Here is a 20,256-nt window from a genome sequence, read left to right as displayed (position 1 = left end):
AATTTTCACTATATACTCGATTATCCTAAAATTTTTATTATCTTATTTTTTTATTATTTTTATTTTTTTTTCTCTCTCAAATTAAATGATATTTTAATATTTAGGGAATAGATTCCATTTCCTAAATTTAAAGAAGTATTATTCATAAAATTTAAATTTAGAAAAGTATTATTCATAAAATTTAAATTTAGGGAATGATTATGGTAACTAATACAAAAAAAAAATTTTGATGTAAAATATAAAATTTAGGATAAATTCTGTATTTAGAGAAGTTGATATGGATAAGTACCTCCCTACAATTTTTTTTTTGACTCTATATTATACCTCCCTATATTACAAATCTTAAATAACAATGTAATACTATTTTATCATTAATTATAAATTTCATTTTTAAAGGAAAAATATATATTTAAAATTTTACTACTATTTTTAAACTATAATTGTTTATTTTTTTTTATTTTATAAACCTTTCATGAAGAGATGCTCGAGCAACTCCAATAAAAACTCTTTTTTTTTTTCAAAAAATCATAAACTTAAAAAATTAAACGAAAAAGCTGGAACCTGAGCATTAAGTTTGAGATTTTTTTTAAAAAGTAATAGTAAAAATTTTAAAACTGTTTTTTTTTCTCAAAATTAGAAATGTGAGTGGGGCTCATAAAATAATAAATTTGACGTATTATAATAAAAAAATAGTCATTTAGAGCAGGATGTGAGATGCGTTAACGTCCACAAACGAATTCGATAGCTTTAAGATGTGCACCAAACTTGTCTCCTACGTACTGCCATAGAAATGAAATGGCTCCTCAATCGCACAGCGAAGTGATGAACTGAATGGGAGCTGCACTACCATGACAGATTAGATTTGTCGACTCGATTAGCTTAATTAAAACTGAATCAAGCTATTTTTAAAAGTTGCATGATTTGATTTTTTGACCAGCAACCCACCACGTACCCTCCTCATTGTCATCATCAACATGATCAATTGGTTGCAAAAAGAGCGAGGCAGATTTGGTCAAAGCAAAGCACTTGAGCTCATCGTCGATCGTCGACCCATGGAATGAAAACAAAATCCACCTATTTCAACTTTTTATTAAAGGAATCATGGCTAGGCATCTCTTATGAATGATCCCTGCACAATTTTTTTTTAAAAAAAACCCACTTGTTTTATATGTGATAGTGCTTCTTTGGCCATTTCATTTTTTTTTTTTTTTTGTCTCTTAGAGCATTCAATATTTAAGTGATTAGTTCATAGGGACATCATCCAATATTTTTAATATACTTAAACATAACTACACTTTCAAGGCTGGAAAAAATTATTAAGATTGAACATATTATAATTATTTTGATGAATTGTATTCATCGTTATGCTTAAGGAAGGCACCATTGCAGCAAATTTATTCTTCCAAACTTGCCATCTGTAATCTATTAAAATTATGCATGCTAACAAACATTTTTAATTATAAACGTGGAGGGTTATTGTTTTTATTTAGTATAAATTAATAGTGTAAATTATGTAGAAAATAATTAATACAACATCTAATGTTTACTGTAAGTGACTATTTGTGATTTGCACTAAACTATAAAAAAGAGAAAAAAAACCAAGAGAGAATGGGAGAACTTGTAATTAGCTTATCATTGTTGCTTTGTCTCATTTTTATAGGTCACTAGACCAGCTGCTTATATTTTCAAACAATCACTTACTACTTCAAGTCAACTGTTGTTTCCAGGGTGGGCTCTAAGCATAGACTTTCAAGCATTATATCATTCCCGTGTATATATAATAGTGTTATCTTACACGATGGACGACATGAGTGACTCTTTATGAATCTGGACTCTCGGACCACCCCCGGGCACCGACTGCCCGAAATCCTCTTGGGGCACCTAGGAGTGGTCTGGGCTCCTGGATTCACAAAAAATCGGCCATGAGTCATCCATCGACCGGGTGTGCAGGGTAACATATATATATATATATATATATATATATATATATATATATATATATATATATATATATAGGGATAGAACCAGTAATTTAATATCGATTAATAAAAGTATATTCTGATACCAAACTTTTTAATAAAAGTATTTTAACAAAAGTAGATTAACAGTAAACAGTAATAGAAGTAGATTAACAGTAAACAGTAATAGAAAAGTAGATTAACAGTAAACAGTAATAGTAAAACAGTAATAGTTAACAGTAAATAGTAAAAGAAAAATACAGTAATAGTGCAGTGCAGAAATAAAGTAGATAGTCACAACGTGATGGTATGGTTAAATATATTGACTTTTAAAATTTTTACTCTTTTTTTTTTTACTAAACTGCTTTCTTTTCTTGTTTGTTTTCCAGGAAGTCTCACCTGTTCAGGTCCTCACCTTTCAATCAGTGCCCCAGCTTTTGCGTAAGATTTTGGGTTCCTACCCTTCTTACTTAGCCCGCACAGGTTTTATATGATTTTGGTTATTCCTGATACAGTTACTGTTCACCGGTAGGTTACTAAGACAAGGACTGAGGAAAAGAACCAAGACGAGAGAGACAGAATGTTTTTAAACGTAGATTGTCATTATAAAACAAACATAGATTTATATAGTGGAGAAATTTTATAGGGGATTACACTCAGCAAACTAATAATTACATAGTTTTTACATACTGAGACTGAAATTTTTAAAAGATATTACATACTGAAATTGACATATTTTACATACTTACAGGGAGAAAAGAAGGGTTTTGAAAGAGAGCTGGAAAGGGAGTTGCAAGAGCTTGAGGAAGTAAAGAGTGAGAGAGGGTTGTGCTTCGGGGAATGCCTTAGGAGGCAGAGGAAGATGGCCTTTTATAGGCAAGAGTAGAGAGATGTCTTCGGGAGGAAGGAAAACATTTGCTTAGGAGGGAAGGAAAGCATCTTAGAAAGTAACACAGGTGGAAGGAAGGTGTTGTCTAGGGTGAAAGGAAGGCATCTGCAAAAGAGACAGGTGGAAAGTAGTATTGGTTTTAGTGGAGACATTGGTGAGTGGTGGCACTGGTGATACTGTTGAGTATGGTGGTTGTCATTCTTAGCTGTCCATCATATAGCTATAGAGTAGTGGTGGCGCTGTTGAGTAAGGTGGTTGTCATTCTTAGCTGTCCATCATATTATCAATGTTGTCTTCTCCGGTTGAGTCTAAAGATGGTGCTTGTGAGCTGGAAGCTTGATTTGGTGCTCTGTGTCTGGCTAAGGCAGCTCGATAGGCTCTAGCTGAAAGGGCAGAACTTGCTAACCTCTTGTTACTCATTCTCTCTGTCTTCTTCTGGTAATGTTGAAACAGGGTAGTATGCTGTGTAGTAAAGTGAAAAGGAAAAAAATCTGGTACCCATATCTTTTGGCCAATAAATTTTTTCAGTGAATGATTCGCCAACCAGGAGATAGGTATCAGGATCTTCAAGTCTGTCCCAGCCCCAATGCGTCCCTTGGACTAAAGCTCTCCAGTGTTTGAGTTGGTCTGAAAAGGAGGGAGGAGCTTCCTAATCACAGTCTGGTCTGTAGGATAATCATGTAACTCGGCTTGGTAACCGCCAACTTCATTTACGTCAATTTTTACTAAATGTCGGGCTGGCTCTATCTTGAGATCCAGCCACTCTGGAGGAGTACTATCAAATGTGCATACTACAAACATTTCTTCTTCTTCTAAAGCAGTAGAAATAACAGTACCAAGTTTCTTTGGGAAATCTTTAACTGAATCTGGGACATGAATCCATAATTTATGTAAGAGGCCATAATCAAGAAGAGTAAAAGGGGTAATTTGTCTCCCTTTGTAAGCCGTAGTAATGTAGGATTCATAATCCATGTTAGCTCTTCTGAAAGCATAGAGAAGCTAGCATTGACATCCATATTTATCTGATTCTATACAATGTGGTCCTTTCTTCTGGCATTTAAGTTTTGGGCTGAACTCAGCTTCATATACAATAGTCATTCCTTCAGGAGGTGTTTTGTGAAAAGCTTTTAGGGCTTCACATAATTCTATAAACGTTTGTAGAGTAGATTTTTCAGCCAGACTGCGAACATAAGTATGAATATCTTCAGGAATAGTATTTGGGAAACCTGCCAGGCGCATCTCAGATGCTCTTTGTAAAGCTGTAGCCTTATTTTGTTCTTTAAGTTGAGCCAAAGTTAGGTAATCTGGTCTAATAGCAGTATTGGTGTGTTCTGTTGAAGGTTCTGCCAAGCTATTCTCAGGAGTATGTTGCACAACTTGAGCATAAGTAAAAGTATTTGTATCAGGGCTAGTAGCTTGTATTGGTGTTGTTTGCAGAGTTGTACTCACAAAGAAATGTGGTCCTAGATGGACTCTGGCTGCTGTAAAAGCCTCATCAAGTGAATAGTAGCCTTTAAAGTATGGATGTTCTAGGTTTTGAATGGCTAAATTGGTTTCTTCCCATGTAGAGTATACCCCTGCCTGGGGTCCTGAGAAGACCACGTAACAGGAAAATTTCTTTCCTGCTGGTTTCTGGATAATGGTAAGAAAGTAGTTGGAAAGAGCATTTATTACTGCAATTTTATGTCCAGAGCTTCCTGGAAGTGTAGGGATATGCCAAATATTGTCAATAAGACAATTTTGGATGTGGTCAAGTCTGTCTCTGCCAACAAAGCGAAAATGATCTTCTAGTTGTGTGAAAAGTTGTAAATCTTGAGTGCCAAAACGCATGATTTTGGTGGAAAAAGTACGAACTTTCCTTGGTCTATCAATCCTGTAAGGATTAAAAATGTTAATGCAACAATCTTGATAATGTATCTGCTAAAGAATTATTAACCCCTTTAATATGTTCTCATTGTATCTTAAGTCCTTTATTGATTATGGTATCTGTAAATTTTAACCAACGCTTTGTACTGAGGCCTTTTGTGATTGTTTTAGTTTGTTGACCATATTTGACTATGGCTTCACAGTTTGTTCTAATAAGGATTTCTGGTTTGTTACAAATAAATAGTCTAAAAGCTTCTAAGCAGTAAATAACAGCTAAAATTTCATAATCTAATGATGTTAAGTGTCCTTTTTCATGGTATTTTCCAGAGGCATAACGACATAAAGCTTCTGATGATTTAGGTTCATATTTGAAATTTTTGCGATATAAGATATCACCCCAACCAGTCTCACAACCATCTGTTTCAATAATTAAATAATCTGAGTCAAGAGGTAAAGTTAACTTAGGGATAGTTTTAACCAGTTGTTTGATTTGCTGAACTAAAGCAATATCTTGTTGGTTAAAATATTTTTGTCCTGTCAAATATGTCTTATTGTATAATGGTCCACTAATTTTTCCTATATCTTTTAGATAGGGTCTTGCATAATTTAGAAGACCTAGAAAAGCTCTTAAAGTTTTAGTGTCTTCCATTTTGTCTGGAAATGCCAGAATCTTAGCTGAAATATGAGGTTGTAAAGTGATTTGTCCTTGGCCTATTTCAGCCCCTAAGAATTCAACATGTGTAACAGCTAGTTTCATTTTCTTTCTTGAAATAATTAAATCATGTTTTTCAAATAGATTAAAGATTGTGTGTAAATGAGCATAGTATTCTTGTTTAGTTTTGGAAAAAAACTAAGATATCGTCTATGTAGACACAGGTGAAGTGAACAACATTTCTAAAAATATCATCCATTTTTCGTTGAAATATTTGAGGAGCTGTTTTAAGACCAAAAGACATAACAAGCCACTCAAAGTGGCATTCAGGACAGGAAAAAGCTATCCATTCTATTGAGTCTGGGTGCATCCGTACCTGCCAGAATCCTGATTTCATATCGAACTTTGAGTACCATTTAGAATGTTGAATTTTATTCAGAAGTTGGTCTTTATCTGGTATTTTGTAGTCATCTTCCTGCAGTTATCATTTAGTCTTTTGTAATTAAATACCATTCGGGATTGACCTCATTTTTGTTCAGCTCCTTTATTTACTATAAAAGCTGGGCTTCTATGTCTAGAGGTAGATCGTTGAATGGCTCCTGAGTGTAGTAATTGTTGAATATGTGTTTTGCATTCTTCAGTTTCCCAGTTTGTGTATCTTAAGTCTTGGGCCTTAATAGTTAGATCAGGGTTAATGATTGCTAATTTACAATAAATTTTATCTCTTTCCCAGTATTTGGTTGGGTTGTCGCCAATAATCTCTAGTTTTTCTAGTCGAGATATAAGAGAGTCTATATCTGGCTGATAGGTGTTAATAGTTTGAAGTAATTATTTAGGGAGAAGTAGATCATTAGGAATATCCCAGGAGGAAAGATCATTTAGAGGGCTTGTCCAGCCAAGTAAGTCTAGTTTTCCTAATATTCAGAAAAGGCAAGGTCATAGGATGACATCTGTTTACATGTCCCTTTTATAGTACACTAGCAAGTATTGTCCTTAGACTGGGTTTGGGTTTTTGTTGAAGCTGTTAAAGGCTTAACTACCGAGGGGTAGTCTGACACAATAGGTGCAACTATTGGATTAGAGAAGAATAGAGCATAATCTTTTGTAAGTAAAAAGGCCCTGTCTGGTGATATAAGAAAATTTAGTCCTAAGATAAGGTGGATATTCTGATGTAGTAACGGTTTAACCCATAATTTGGAGAGAGTTTGGGGAGTACTATAGGTGCCACAGTTATTATAAAATTTTATATGTATGTTTGTGACAAATTGGGTATTGGTAAGTTGCTGGCCATCAAATTATGTACTGATTAAAGGTTGTGATGAAGTTTTAATCAAATTTTTAGGTAAAATAGACAAAAGTGTAGCCTCATCTATAGTTGAATTAGTGGCTCCACTATCTAAGAAAGCTTGTAATGTAAATTCATGGCCATGTATATTTACTAAGCATTTTATCCTAACATCAAGAGTTTTATTTGTATTACATATACTAGGGGTTTTTATAAAAACCATATCAGTGTTTGGTGACTCTGTTATTTGTAAACTTTTACCCTTGTTAGATGATAACGACTACTATGATATTAGTTCTTCTATTTGGTTTGTTATTATATCCACATGAGTTTCTAGTTGGTTTATTCTGGTTTCTAATGTTGATACTCTTGTTTCTAAAAGGATATTTCTAGTACTACTTTTAGTGGGTTGTGTTATTGGGATTAGAACATTAAAATAACTCTGAAGACACAAATTACAGGCCTGTTTCTTGCAGGTTATACAGGTACCTCTTTTATCAATAGCTAGATAATAACTACACAAATAGCAGGGTATATTATTTGTTCCTGTTTTTAATTCCCAATCATGTGCACAATTAGAGTCACCTAAGTTTGTATTTAGTTGTGTGAGCATTAAGTTGGTATCCATGAAAGGAGAGTCATTCCATATTTCTGGTTCTAGGCTTATTGAATTGTAATCGAAGTCTGTGTTGTAGAAAGGAATTTACTAAGCTATAGTTGGAAGAGGGGGGAATTTCTTCCATATCATCTACAGAAATAATAGAATAGATAGAAGATGTGTCTGAGACATCTGATTGAATTTCTACTAAATCTAAATTTATACAGGTAACTAATTTAGCTTCTCTAGTGTATAAGTTTTTCTTATTTGGGCAGGCAGACGACAAATGTCCTGGTTCATTACAAGCAAAACAAGTAATAGTATTAGCATATGTTTTTTTTGGTTTATATTTTCTAACATGTTTTTCTTTATTTAAATATGGTTTATTTTCTCTGCTTTTCCTAACATAATATGTTTTTCTTGACCTGACATTTTTAGTTTTAGCCAGTTGTGTAGTTGCTTTAGTATTTCGATAATGCTTTTGTTTTTGTTTAGGTGTCATTGAATCATACTGTTGTGGGGTATATATTTGACTACAAAACTCATATTGCTGGTTTTTAAGTTGTTTTTGAATATGGATATAAGTACATTTTTCTTTTAATACAGAAATTATGTGTTGTATACGTATTCCTATATTGTCATATTGTGGTGCTATTTTCATATTTGTCCAAGCCTTGTGTATTTCCTTTCCTAATTCCCCTGGAAGTTTACTAAATAGTCGTTCTCCTAATTCCGGGTTACAGTAATTTCCTAATACTGCTGTTAAGGCAAGAAAGTCATTGCAAAAAGGTTTAATCCAATTTCAATTAAAAAGTTGTAATTGTTCTATATATATATATATAGGGATAGAACCAGTAATTTAATATCGAATGGGCGAAATGTATATGTTTACGTTGAGGAGAGGCGACTATGTTGTTGTCTCCCATTCGCCTCTCTTTCACCCATATTTCTATATAAATTGAGAGGCGGGAGAGGAGAGGGGGGGGGTAATTTTTTTTATTTTTATTTTTTTAATTAAAATTTGATCCATAATTTTGAATTTTTTATTGATAAAAATTATTCTACTACCTAAAATTATGTTTGTTAATAAATTAATAATATTTATTTGTTAGGGCATCCACAAATGCTACATCGTTATAACATTCATCACCTCATTAAAAAGTATGGGGTCCGTTATCATATACTCATTATAACAAACTCCTTCTTTCACCCACATTCTTTTAAAATTAATACTCATTATTTATAAACTCCACAATCCAATTAATCATCTTAAAATTATATCATATTAAATAAATATATTTTAAAATATTTAAATTATTATTATTTTTTTAATAATTATTTTATTTTTAAAAATATAAATATTTTTAAAAATCAAAGTATATTTAATATTGCACTATTATTTCTCTCTATTTTTTTTCTAATTCCTTTTACTCCATTATCATTTTTATACTGCTATTACTGTACTCTTATTCTTCTACAACTTTTGCACCTTCTCTTTCTTATTTTATAAGTTATCATCGATGTTTACAAGTTAAATATTTTTAGTTAAGATAATTTATCAAATTTAAAATTGATAAAATATGTAACTCGATGTATGAAGCTCCTGTCAATATAGCATCTCGGATTTATTATAAGCAACTATTATATTCGTTACTTGAACATATTACATGTAGATCATACAACAATAATTTTACTATTATGTCAAGACTTGCTACATTGAAGTTAAAATTGATAAATAAAAAAAATAGCAATTAAAATGTATATTAATATATGATAATAATTTATTACTCGTTGCCAAATTAATTAGTATTTTTAACATTTATTGGAGAAATTTAACTGCATTTATTTAATTAAAAATATTCATTAGATAAATATATTATTTTTTAATAAATTATGCGGGAAAGTTTAACATAAAAAATTATTTTTAAAATTTTACTAATAAAGAATCTTTTACTAATGAGTTTTTTGCAAAATAAAATTATTGCTATGTAATCTAACTGGTCACAACTTTCAATTACTAAAATAATCTTTTATAATATATAAAATTGTCCTTTTAAATTTTCTAATAAAATTAAATATCTCTAATAATATTTTATATAAAAATATATTTTTAAAAAAATAATATTTATTTAAAAAAAAATTAAAGCCTTAAAATTTTTCCTCTAGTTAAGGCCTCGAGAATTGCTGAGAATGCTACCAACTTTCCTTGTTGCAACATAGTTTAGATAAACTTCTAGACTTCAATTGATTGACTCTACCATCATTCGACTTAATTTGTCATCAATCAACTTAGCTTGCATAATTTCTTGATTAGAAACCATTGTCTAATCTAGATCAACATAAGTTATAACTATTGTCATAAGATGCATTAGATAATCATCCGTTGATTATTCTTCTAGTAACTCCAAGATCATTAACCATTGCAATAAAATAATGTCAATTAAAATTGTTTTCATTGTCTCATTAATCGACTCAACTTAAATACTAATTGATTGAATTGTCTTCTAAAATAAAGATGCATAGAGACATTCTATCACCTTTTCCATTGATATGAATTGATTGATACTCAATAAGTATATGAACTATAAATCTCAGTCAGTTGACTTGAACATTGACACAGACCTTTCTAAGGTCTAATCTATACTTAAGTCTAGTCAAATTAGTTATCCCTTATATAGGTGTGTTGGTGTTAGGAGCACAATATGTAACGCATAATTTTGATGTGTGACTATGGTTAAAATTAGGTTGTGATTTAACAATTTGTCTCAAGTGTGCAGATGGAGGTTACTTGACATGTGATGAAATCCTGGTTGGAAGCTAGACAGTGGCTAAGTCATAATAAAACTAGGCAACTAAAGATCTTATTGGGAGTCAAACATAAACTAATCTTGGTTGGAACCAAATAATTGTCTTAGCTGGGTGTTAGGTGAAATAAATTCAAGTAAAGTCAGTTGGGAGCTGAAGGTTTGACAGACAAAAACTAAGTGGAGTAAGATGGGAGCTGAAACTTGGTGGACAAGTCCAAATGGAGTAAGCTGGGAGCTGAAGCTTGGTGGACAAGTCCAAGTGGAGTAAGTTAAGTGTTGAAGGTTTGGCAGACAAAGTCCAAGTGAAGTAAGTTGGGAGCTGAAGTTTGGCAAATAAGTCCAAATAAAATCAGTTGGGAACTATAGCTTGGAAACTCAATCTAGATGAGTCAACTAGGGTTGAACATCTAGACCTAATGTAAGTATGAGTAACTTTACATTTTCTATCATACTCATTATGTGTAACTACTGTAAGGAAGTAAGGTTCGACGATTTTAGGCTATCGGAGGGAGTTCGGAGAGACTGATTGGTGATAACCCTCGACGAAGGATTTCGGAGGGTCTAGATGATCGTATAGGGTGGGGCGACTAGAGGATATGGGTGACCGGAGCAGCTTTCAGGCAACCGCGAGATGACATTATCAACAACACGAGCGAGTCGGGTTAAGATTAGGGTTGCCCTCTCTCTAAGTGATCGGAGGTAGTCTAGTCGGCCGAGCAGTTTCGTTAACATTATCTAATGGATAACAGTTGTAGCCACATTAGCACCTACCTAGGCGCCCGAGAATATCACAGTCGACCGGAGGAGTACTATAAAAAGAGTTTTGAGGTTGAACTTGAAAATCACTCAATTACTCATTTACATATAATTCACTCTTGTTCTCGTGCTCTAGGTACTCTCTCGTCTTCTGTGCTACGACACACTACAACTTGTGCTTCATTTATGATAGGCAATACTCAAGTAACATTTTCATTTCTTTTTGTGTTGTCTTATTAATTGTATATGTGCTTAATTTTTAGATTCTTTGTAATTTTTTTTCATCTTCAGAGGCTTTCTGGAAAGGGTAAATTAGAAATAAGAATCATATTTTTATAACTATTGTGTCTTTACATTTCTAATTTAATTGATCAGCTGCTTGCATGTTTAATTATTAACTAAATCATTTGCATGCTTACATTGATTTGTCTTACTTGATTGAATCAGTTTAAATAATTTCTATTTCTACTGTGCTACTCTAATTCAATTACTTTTTAAGTTATTATCTACTCATAAAATTTATAACGTTATTCATCCCCTCCTCTAGCGTCGGTTCAATCCTACAAGGTGCACTTGATTTTCAACTTCAATCATATTTATCAAGTAAAAGGATCCCCTCTAAGACTTCATATCCCAACATCGTCTCTGAAACTCCGTTGCCTGTCAAGTATTTGATCACTCTTGACTTGTTTAGACTTTAATATATCAAACATCTAAATCTTGTCACTATTAATCTGTCATGGCTTTAAACATTTTCTTTGGTACATTTGCATACTTGACATGCAATTTTAATTGTCATAATATAGTCTAATTTAAACTTTTGTATAAACATTAAAACTATATGCTTAAGTTTATGATTGCACCAACAATTTAGTCACCTGCATGGACAAGTTTCAATATTTTTTGTACAACCATGTCAGCTCAAAGCTTTCCAAGAGATTTTATAGAAAGCCTTATAATGGCTCCATTGTCCCGACCTTTACTAGACTTATCTGACCTCTATTTGACTAATTGGGTATATATAGTTGTTCGATAATCAATGACTCTTTAGTTAGTCGATTGGAATTTTTTTTCAGTCAACTGCTTTTACCTCTTTTCAACTAGAACCAATCAAGTTAGTTGTTACTCAAATAAAAAGGAGTTGACATATTTGGATAGTCAAAAAAGAGTTGACAAGAAAGAAAATCTAAATCAATTAAGGTTGATAGGACATTTAGTTGAGGAGAAGTCTAAATGAGTCAGATAGATTAGACACGTGGTACTGGAGATGTCCAATCATGTTAACAATGAAAGTCTAATTAGATCAATAATGATTGAATACTTGAGTATTGAAGTCCAAGGAAATGAGCTCTAGGTAAGTATTGATGTCCCAAAGAAGTAAACTCTAGGATGATGTTGAAGTTGCAAAGGAGTTAACTTTAAGTAAAATTGAAATCTTAAAGGAGTGAATTGTAGTTAAGCAGAAATCCTGATAGTTTAAGGTTGGCTTGAAACTTAACATGTAAAAATCCTGATGAGCCAAGGATGATTAAAATAGAGAAATGGAGAAAGCCCAGAGTATTGGTCTATAGGTATTGGAAGTTTCGATAGATCAAAGTCGACATGTACTAACACACAAGAAGTTCAAAGATATAAGGTCTCTTGGCTCAACATGGATTCATCTCTTGAGTGGATAGAGTTAGAATTTCAGTCGAATGATGAACCCAAAAGTGTTGTTGTGATTGATTAACAACAAAGTATTGGTTTATTGGTGACCTAGGCAGTAAAAAATCGATTAGCAGGTAACACAATCATGATAAACTAAAGCTTAGTAAATTGATTGTGAATTAATAGTCGACTAATAAACCAATCAATAAATGAATAAATGAATAAGTTCAAATCCAAGTAAACGGATAACGTTCATTGTTGAGTCGACTAATGGTAAGCAACTAGTCGATTGATGAATCATTCAATGGATAAACAAGTCCAATTCAAGATAAATTAGCGACGTGTCATAGATGAGTCAACTAAAATGTAGTATTCAGTCGACGAATTCAAAATAATCAAATAATTATTGCAGATAACATATGAGACTAGCGGACTAATTGACTATCAACAACAACCAGTATAAAAGGGAAGTGAAGGCTGCTTGGAATAATAAATTTCATGATCGACTCCAAGGAGAGTGCTTTTGCATTCCATGACCATTGTGAGCAATACAAAACAACACAAAACATGCAAATAATGTGTTCTTATATAATTTTTATTTAATATACTATTTTGTTACTTGGTTGTATTTTTTGTATTCTTGTATTCGTTGTAAGAATATAAATTGTAAAAAATTTCCCCGATTCTGGTAGGTGTTTGAAGATGAGAAAATATAGTGGTGATTTTGAGAATGATCAACTAATGGATTATATGTCGTAAAGTAGGAATCAGAGGTTCTAAACTATATAAAATTTGTTTGTGTATTATTTTTCCTTTTTCTATTAAACCCTTCTAGCTACATCATATTTGTAGGTGTATTCGACCTTTAGTCATGGTTAACTAAGCTCAAGTTGACTTAAGTTGTGTTTTATATTTGATCAATATATTTGAGGTTATGTGAAAAGTTAAGTAGGTCAAGATCACTAAATATTTAACAATGAAGAAGTCTAAGTGAGTTATGATTGACTGTATTGGTGTAATCGACCTCCAGAGTTTTAATGTTTATTTGACAATATGTCTATCTGGCTAAGGTTAGCCAAGTTAATTAGAAATCCTAACAGGTTAAGGCTGACTTAAGTAAAGGAAAAGTCTAGTCAAGTCAAGGTTGACCGCATGACTAGTGAAGAAAAAAGTCCAAGTAGGTCAAAGTTGACAGGATGCTTGGTAAGATAAAAGTTTAAATATGTCAAGGTTGACCGTATGTCTGGTAAGAGAAAAGTCTAGGTAGGTCAAGATTGATTGAATGTCTGGCAAAGGTAAAGTCCAACCAGTTCAAGGGTGACCAGATATTTGGTAAGAAAAAAAAATCTAAGAGAATGAATCTTAGGTAGCGAGAAATCTTGGAAGAGTAAACTCCAAGAAAGAGGAAAATTGTAAGAGAGTGAACCTTAGGAAGTGAGAAATTTTGGAGGAGTGAACTCCAAGCAAGAGGAATCATGGTCGATCAGACTAGTATATTTCGAATATTGCTAACACAGTTTTACTTTACTATTTGTATCTATTATGCAAATTTGGTATTGCAGGAAAGTGTTAGTGTAGAGAGCACCAGATGATCGAACCTGTGTTTTGATAATGACAAAGGAGTTCAAAATTAAGATTATTTTGTTATTTAACAAGTGTGAATGAATTTGCAGGAAATTCCTAGTGGAGTCTAGGAAGGTGAAAAGTCCTAGAGTCGTTGATTCTAGGTGGAAAGTCCTAGTGAAGTCCTGGTCTGGAGGACAGGGCAAAGTCTTGGTAGGTCGAAGACATCAGGCGAAATCCTAGGGTCGCTGATTCTAGGTGGAAAGTCCTGGTGGTCGTGGACACCAGACAAAAGACTGGACGGGTCGAGGATCGGACGCCCAACATAAAAGTCCTGAAGTCTCGAATGCTGAGCAAAAGTCTAGACGGTTTAGAGGACTGATCTGACAAAAGGTAAACTCTTCTGAGAGGAGTAGGCAAGGATGCGTTCCCCGTTGAGGGAACGATAAGCGTTGGTTCGACCTAAGGTTTTTGTAAAATCTGAAAGTCAGAACCGGATAGTCCGGAGGCTGTTAAAAGTTAATTTTTATATAATTTGCTTTTGTCCTAACTCTACTTTGCAGGAAACTAACAAACTTGCAGGTTTGAATTTTACTTCGTTCGGTCGACCGATCATTGGGATCAGTCGACTGAACCCCAGAGATCAGATCAACTCACAGTCGGGTTTTGACCAAGGGTTCGATCGACCAAACGTTGGGTTCAATATACCGATTAGTGGATAATAAGCGGGTTGATTCGACTGGGTTGATCGGACCAGATAAGCTAAGGAGCATCGACGAATCGGTCTACTGAATGGAGGGATCGGTTGACCGAATGAAAACTCATATGAAGCGACAGAATTTGGACGGGAAGACGGACCGATTCAGTCAAGAACTGTCAACCGATCCGGGGGATCGGTCGACGGATCAAAGTTGAGTGAAACCTTATTCTGAGATCAGTGGATAGAGCCGTCAATTTGGGTTGGGCCCGTCGGGTTGGTCCGCACCGCTAAACAATTTAAGCAGGTTGGGTTGGAACATTATCAACCCAAGCCCGCCATGGGCCTACCCGCCAAGGCCCGCGACGGGCTTGGGTTGGCCCGCGGGTTGAGAAACACATGTAAACTAAGTTTTATGTCATTTTATTATTTTTCTTTGTTATAATTTTGAAATAAAAATAGTACTTTTCATCCAACATAAGTATTTATCTCTGTCCATTTATATTTAAAATATATATTTGTGGATATATTTAATTGATGAAACCTTTCCGAAGTAAAATATTGAAAATATGAAATATTTTTTAATTTTTTTAAAAAAAATTGATGGGCTCGCGGGTTGGCCCACCAAACCCGCAACCCGCCTTGGATTGAGTTGGGTTGAAAATTTCCCAACCCACCATGTTGACGGGTCGGCCCGCCCCACCCCGCCAAATGGTTGGCCCGTCACGGACCAACCCGCCCCATCACGGGTTAACCCGTCTGACAGCTCTATCAGTGGATTTGGATCAGGCTCAACTTGGCTATAAAAGGAGGTCTTGACCCAGCACTTCGATATAACGAATTTCAAGCATCTTCAGCTTCTGTGCACTGCTCCAAAAAGATCTTACGACGCCAAAATTCTACTCTGACGACGACTACGCAAAAGCTCTAACTTTCCAAGTCGTCGAGATTCTTTTACATTACTTATATTCAAAGTGTAATCATTATTGTAACTTTCTAAATCTATAATTGTTGTCCAACGAAAGCGATCAGCGATTACGGGCCTTAGAGTAGGAATCGTCTCAGGCTCCAAACCAAGTAAAAGAAACGTATTAGCATTGTTATATTTTTCTTTCTTTATTTTGCTGCATTTATCTCCGATTGTTTTAAAAACGTATGAAATAGTCACTAGTGCTATTCACTCCCCTCTAGCACATCTCAATCATATAATTGGTATCAGAACCAGGCTGCTCTGAATTGGTGAAACCACCAATCGAGCAGGGGTTCCTTTTTGGAAAAAATTGTATATCGTTTTTGTTTAAAAATTAACAAAAACATCTTTTATTTTTTTCCTTCTAAATCTTTTTGAAAAATTCACTTTTATTTTTTTCACCATTAGTCAGAGTTGGTGAAATATTACATTTAACAAAATTTGTCATAATATTTATTATTATTATTATTATTTTTGAAATTAGTGGAACACTCTTATTTTATTTTTTTCTCTAGCACTACTAATTGAAGATCAAGTCTTGTGATATTTGTTAGTTTTTTATTGTATGCACGATTTTTCTAAATGGCCCACCAAGAAGGCTATAACATCACTCGTCTACCTCTCTTCTCCGGCGAGAATTTTGGCTATTGGAAGAGTCGAATGGAGTACCACCTCAAAACACAGGTGGAAATATGAATAATTATCCAACTGGGATTCATATATCCCACCGAAGACGGAGCTCTTGTTCCCTACGACAAATGGGATACACCAACCTGTAAGAAGATTGAAGCCAATGCAAAGGCAACCCAGACTCTTCAATGTGGTTTAACCAAAGAAGAGCTGAACTGGATCAGCCCTTTCAACAACACCAAGGAATTATGGGAAAAGCTAATCGAGCTGCACGAGGGCACATTCGACACTAAGGTAAGTAAACGTGACTTAATTTTAAATAAATTATACAATATTAAAATGCAGATGGTGAGTTGGCAAGTCAACTCCATGCTCAAATCCAAGACCTACTTAACAGACTATACACAATCGACCAAAAGGTAGAGAATTGTGACATTATCAGTTACACACTTAATACCTTTCCAAGGAATACTTTGTAGGCATCCATGGGGATGCTTACAAAGTATCTAAGGATCTTTTACTAATTAAATTAAATGAGCTATTTTCAGAATTTGAATTTCATGAATAGACTAATGCACTACCAGTTGAGAAAGGTATTGCTTTGGTCACAAGTATAAGCAGAACGCAGGAACTAAAAATCAAGCGCCGAACTGAACCTGAGCCCAAAGGTAAATCAGACTCAGAAGACAATGACGAGATCACCGCCAAGCTCATTAACATTGTATGAAAATTGTACAAGAAAAAGAAGGGCTTCACAAAACGTGAGATCAAGAAGGTGATCTAGTCAAAGACGACACAACCAAGCCCCAACTCAAAAACGAAGTCTAAAGTCACCTGCTATGGTTGCAACAAGAAGGGATATATCAAGGCAAACTGTCCAAACCAAAAGGAAACGAAGAAGCAATGAAAGAAAAAGGCACTACAAGCAACGTTGAATGAATCGTCATCGGAAGACTATGATGAAGATCTTAAACAGACAAGCTTCCTCGCACTTCCGGCCCAAGAGCAAGTCGTCGAATCCGAGTCCGAGACAGAATCAGAAGCAGAGTTCGAGCGAAGCCATGAACCCGTATCCGGTTCAGAAGGTTCCCAATTCATTGTAAGAATTTCCTTAATTAGATCTCATAACCTGATCTAGTACTTGTCTAGAAAACTGGATAAATTCAACCTCCGGGTCAACTCACTCCAAGAGTAGGTCAAAACCCTTAAAGAAGTAACTAACCCAAGCTTCTTGACCGAATCATTTCAAGCTGGAACTTCAACTCAAGTCCAACAACTTGAGAAAGAAAATTCTAACTTGAAAAGTCAAGTCAAGGAACTTAGGAACTCGTTGAAACAATTCACTTTGGGTTCCAAGAATCTTGACCTAATTATTAGGAAACAAAGAGTCATGTACAATCGATCCGGACTTGGGTATAAGGCCAAACATAAATCTAAATCCTACCTGTCTTTTGTTAATCGAACAAATAGAAAAGTAGTCCAAGCATGAGTCTCCAAGTCCAACTTAATTAATCAAATTAGACTTGATTAATATTGAACTCCCAAAGATCAAATTCATTACCTTGATAGACCTTATCGAGGCTACAATCCAGGGGAGCCAATAAAAAGACCATCCTTATTATAAAATAAATTTGTTTGATGTTTGATTTACTACTTTCCTTATACTTGCCTAGATTAGGAGAGATAAGGACTTAGGCTTGATCAACACTTATTCAGTTAGACCAAGGATTCTCAGAAAGAAAATTAAATATTTAATTTCTTTAAAAGACTTTGACTAGAAGTGGTTGTTGTTCCAATATTCAAAAAAACCTAGTGTCTCGCCACAGCCTGGAAGCTAATTATTGAAATGAATGTTTAATTTACTAACTGGTAAACCTTAGTCTAACCTAAATATAAATCAATCCTTAAATTTTAATCTAAATTGAAGATTAAAATAACCATCTCACAAAACCCATAAAGTTCCCTGATTTATAATCTAGAAAAGGATGAGATAGAATTATGTTAAAATAATAACATTTAAATTAAATCTAAATTAAATTAAATCTAACTTAAAATTAAAATTAAATCTAACTTAAAACTAAACCTAAATCAAATTAAACTTAAATTAAATTTAAAACTAACTTAAATTAAATTAAACCAAACTTAATATTAAAATTAAACCAAAATTAAAATTAAACCTAACTTAAATTAAACCAAACTTAAAATTAAAATTTAACCTAAATCAAATTAAACTTAAATTAAACCTAAACCAAATTAACCTTAAATTAAATTAAACCTAACTTAAAATTAAAATTAAACCTAAATCAAATTAAACCTAAACCAAATTAAACTTAAATTAAATTAAACCTAACTTAAAGTAAACCAAACCTAAAATAAAATTAAACCTAAATTAAAATCAAACCTAAATCAAATTAAACTAAAATTAAAATTAAATCAAATTAAATTAAACTTAAGTTAAACTCAATAAATCATTTCACAAACACTCATAGGTATAACGTGATTGACAACCTAGACTGGGTGAGATGGAAAATAAGGAGTTGAATTCAATCAATATATCTTATACTCTATTTTAATTAGATCCAAATCAAATACTTTATGTGTAAGAACATAATGATTTGGACCAATGGATGTTGGCTAGTGGATGCTCCAGACATATAACTGAAGACCGATTGAAATTCACCAAGCTAAAACTCAAGAACTTAGGGTTAGTTGCATTTGACAAAGACGAAAAACTTAAGGTAATCAGAATAGATAATATCGAACTAAGTTCCAATTTCATTATTAGAAAGGTCTTATTAGTTGAGAAATTTAAGTTTAACTTACTTAGTATAAGTCAATTGTGTGACTCTGGCTACTTAATAACATTTTCTGACTCTAAATATATAATTAAAAATATTAAAAATCTTGAAATTATACTTAAGGGAAATAGGAAAAATAATATTTATACAATTGACCTACCAACTTCCTCACTCAAGTGTCTCTTGACACAACAAGAGAAAATCAAATTGTGGTACAGAAGACTGGGTCACACTCACATTAGACTCATTTAAAAAATGAGTCAAAATGACTTAGTTAGAGGTCTATCTAAATTAAAAAATTTTAAAAATATAATTTGTAATGTTTGTCAACAAGGTAAAAAGACTAAGTCAACCCACAAATTAACAAACTTAAATTGAACCAATTCAATACTTGCGTTCGTACACTTAGACCTATTTGATTCACACGGAACCAAGTACTAAGCAAAAATCAATATTGCTTAGTTATAATTGATGATTACTCAAGATTTACCTGAGTAAAATTTCTAAAAATTAAGGATGAAACTTTTGAAATCTTTAATAATTTTCATAAATTAATAGAAAATAAAAAAGATACAAAAATTAAGAAAAATAAGAAGTGATCATGGGGGGAATTCAAAAATCATAGGTTTACCGAATTTTATCAAACTAATGGATATAGTCATGAATTTTATGTCCTAGGACTCCCCAACAAAATGGTCTAGAAGAATGAAAAAATAAAACATTATAAGAAGTTACTAGAACCATGCTAAATGAATATAATCTAAGTAACTAATTTTGGGCAGAAGCAATAAGCACAGTATGTTACATTTAAAATAGAATATTAATTAATAAATCTTACAATAAAACCCCCTATGAAATATATTATAATAAAATTCCTAACTTAAATTATTTAAACGTATTTGGGTGTAAAGTCAATATACTAAATACTAAAGATTAGGTAAATTTATATCAAAATCAACAATAGGGATCTTTTTAGAAGACTCCACAACTAATAGGACTTATAGAGTCTATAACAAAAATACCCTAAAAGTTGAAGAAACAATCAATATAATTTTTTATGAAGAAAATAATTTACCTAACTCAATCAATGAAAATATTAATCAAAATATAAGGAACATAAAAGATGATGAAGATAATGAA

This window comes from Zingiber officinale, chromosome 6A (genome assembly GCF_018446385.1).
Source record: "Zingiber officinale cultivar Zhangliang chromosome 6A, Zo_v1.1, whole genome shotgun sequence".
Classification (NCBI taxonomy): domain Eukaryota; kingdom Viridiplantae; phylum Streptophyta; class Magnoliopsida; order Zingiberales; family Zingiberaceae; genus Zingiber; species Zingiber officinale.
Note: the sequence above shows the minus strand (reverse complement) of the source record.